This window comes from Nicotiana tabacum, chromosome 17 (genome assembly GCF_000715075.1).
Source record: "Nicotiana tabacum cultivar K326 chromosome 17, ASM71507v2, whole genome shotgun sequence".
Classification (NCBI taxonomy): domain Eukaryota; kingdom Viridiplantae; phylum Streptophyta; class Magnoliopsida; order Solanales; family Solanaceae; genus Nicotiana; species Nicotiana tabacum.
In genome coordinates this window covers 107,472,367-107,475,925 of record NC_134096.1, presented here as the reverse complement: position 1 = coordinate 107,475,925, position 3,559 = coordinate 107,472,367, and the positions used below count along the sequence as shown (strand labels likewise).

Below are 3,559 nucleotides of genomic sequence, written 5' to 3'. Positions count from 1 at the left end.
AGAACATGATGAACAAATGGTAATAGAAAGACGTGACGTATTCAATGAAACTGTTACATGAAATTAATCAGTCATTTTACCTATATAAGCTCTTAGAAGTTATGAAAGATCTCCACAATTATTCTTGTATCTTCTCCACCTCTATTATTCCAATATGATACTATCCCAAACCACGTCTTACAGAAACATTGTGTCCCTTTTTTCCACTATGCAGTCTAATAAACGTCAAAGTACTACTAAAAAGCAAAGTCTTCCTGAAAGGAAGATTTCTACCTATAAACCAAACATTTGGAAATATGATCATCTACTTACTCTTACAAGTGAATATTCTGTGAGTATTTAATTACTTTTATCTCTTAAGTAATGTTCATGTTCGAAATTTTTTGTAATTAATAATCGCTCCTGCAGGAAGAGAAGTATAAAGTTGAGGCTGAGAAGCTAAAAGAGAAAGTCAGTTGCACGTTTTCAAACACTATTTGTCCACTGGACCTGCTAGAGCTTATAGACAGCATTGACAAACTTGGCCTCAGCTGTTACTTCGAGGTTGAAACCAAAGAAGCTTTGGAAAAGATAATAATGTCCGTGAAAACTAGCTCCAGCTCGAAGGAGGAGAATCTGTATGCTACTGCATTGTGCTTCAGGCTTCTCAGGGAACATGGCCGCCATGCTTCGCAAGGTTATCAATAAGTTAATAATGTGTCTAATTACACAGCTAGGATTTAGACTATGTAGACAGAGGCGGCTCAATAGAATTAGAGGTCTAAACCCAATACAAATAAAAAGCCTTAAATTTATTTAGTAAAAATCATATATTGTATTCGTTAGGTAGAGGATTTAATTTCTAATTAAGAAATAAATTAAACAGGTCGGATAAAGAGAAATATCTGATTTGGAAAAACATAGTTGAATTGGAAAGTAAAATTGTTGGAAGAGGAAAATGAATCCATATTCTAAAGGAGGTAAATATGCTAATTAAGGAGGTAAATTTAATCCTTAATACTGTAAATAAAAGATATATGAATTATAATATATAAATAATTGTAAGTTTGACTTAATTTTTGAGGCCTAAAAAGCAATATAATGTCTTTCTAATTTAATTTCATGTTGTTTTTATTGTTGTACTACAGATATGTTAAAGGACTTTTCCGATGGCAAGGGAAAGCCGAAAGTCTCATGTGTGAAAACATTGTTGGGGCTTTTGGGAGGGTCATATCTGACATCTGAGCATGGAAGGTGAAAACTTAATTACTAGACGACACACGATTGTTCATAACCAAAAAACTCAAGAGTCTTGTATCTAAATCAGATTGCATATTTACTAATAAGGAATATTTAATTTGAGCAATACCTTGAGCTGTCCGTTGGCATGGAGAGTGAAATGGTATGCCGTAAGAACACACATCTCTGCTCAAGAAGGTGAATGCAACAACACAAATCCAATGTTGCTGAAGTTGACAAAACTTAACTTCAATATAATTCAAGCCACGCACCAAAATGATCTCAAACACGTATTAAGGTACTTAAACTTAACATGTCAAACGAGAATCACTTTCTTCTCGTTGTTTATTTGAAAATAATTTCTTGTGAATTTAACAGATGGTGGAGGAATGTTTCCGTAATTGAAGATCTGAGCTTTACAAGGGATCGGATAGTAGAAAGCTTCTTTTACGCTGTAGGAGTTGCCTCTGAGCCTCAACATGGAAGCATGAGAAAATGGCTCACCAAAGTGATCGAGTTGGTGCTAATAATAGATGATGTTTATGATATTTATAAACATAGAGACGTAAGTTCTCCTAAACTCAACATTTGATACAAGTTAAAATTAATTAATCGTCCTGTTATTTGAATACTAGCTACTACGTACATACTTAATAATCATGCATAAAAACGAGATTTTTCACATTTAATTAGGTGGGATCCAAATGAAGTAGAAGGGCTGCGAGAATGTATGCAGATCTGTTTCAGGTCTTTGCATGATACAGTAGAAGAGATATCTTTTGAAATTCAACAACAAAAGGGTGACCTTTCAGCATTACCTTATATGAAACAAGTGGTAAGTACTAAAGTAGGCTTCATATAAATGATACTCTATTTAAATAAAATCCATCATCCAAATTTTCCCATAACGTAGCCGAAGCTAAAGCAACTTGGTTCCAATATATATTTATTCTAGGTTACTGCATGCATTCATACTAGATGTATTATCATGTTACTTATTTACGTATATACTCCCTCCATCCCAAAAAAGCCAATTTGTCTCACCTAAAAAATGAAGCTGTAATTGAAAGCGAAACTTGCCCTGTAGTGTCATTTGGGGGTTATTAAAAAAAAAAAAAAAAAAAAAAAGTACCCTGTAGTCACGTCTTTCCTTTTCTTTTTGTCTAACATGTGTTCATTACATCTTTTACATGTCTCTTTTCATGCATGTCTTACGAAAGTCTTCTGATATTGTTTCAATAATTCAGTGGCTCAACTTTTGCAAAGCTTTGCTGTTGGAAGCAACGTGGTATCACAAAGGTCATATACCAAACACTTAAGAGTACCTTGATAATGGGTGGATCTTATATTGAGGTCACTTGCTTGTGATTTTTGGTCTAACAAATAAAATAACAAAAGAAACCCTTGATTTATACGAAGATTGCCGTGAAATTATTTACCACACTTCGGTTGTAATTCAACTTTGCAATGACCAGGGCACCTCAGCGTAAAACCTCAAGCTTTTACCTCTCTTTTTTTGTGCTTTCCATTCTAATAATTAATTACCCCCATTTCCCCATTTGGCCGGTTCTTAATTTTTAAAATATTTCTTTCACGTAGGCGGAGCTAGAGAGAGGTGATGTTGCTTCGTCAATTTTATGTTACATGCAACAAGAAAATGTATCAGAGGATGTAGCCCGAGAGCATATCGAAAGCATAATTTTGGATTCGTGGAAAAAGATCAATTACCATTTTAATACTCTTTCTACATCACATCGAAAACTTGTCAAGCATGTAGTAAATGAAGCACGAATGGCACATGTCATGTACCAATTTGGAGATGGATTTGGGGTTCAAGATGGTGAAACTCGAGATCAAGTCCTCTTCAACTTGGTTCATCCTATTACATAATTTCTGTAATAATCTTGGCCTATTCATATTCATGATGATAAGACATACTTGTAATTTATCAAGAGAAGAATTACAAATAAAAATCAATTAACATTTCTTTAAGAAATACGTGAAAACAGTTATTGACTTGAGTTGAAGAACTTTATGGGATGTCCGCGAAAGGACCTTTAGTTGAAGAAAGAGGAAAAAATTGAGAAGGGTAAAATTAAGAAGAATTCATATAAATAACCGCCCACGCAGCCGTTTAAATTTAAAATAGTCGGGACGTATAGTACGTATATGTATAATGCATATATAATATATGTATAATCATGTATAATTAGTATATAATCTATATATATTGGCTAAGAAAAACCAATCAGTGACCCCGACCGACTATTTATGTAAAAGTTAGTCCAACAAAACCTTTTATTTTATATTGGCCAATATAACTAATAATTAAGATTGTGAA

The 3,559-nt window shown here is 33.5% G+C and overlaps 1 pseudogene; it reads left to right on the top strand.

The window, feature by feature from the left end:
* Window positions 1–208: 208 nt before the first annotated feature.
* On the top strand, window positions 209–3,214 carry LOC107792208 (alpha-farnesene synthase-like; annotated as a pseudogene).
* Window positions 3,215–3,559: the final 345 nt, after the last annotated feature.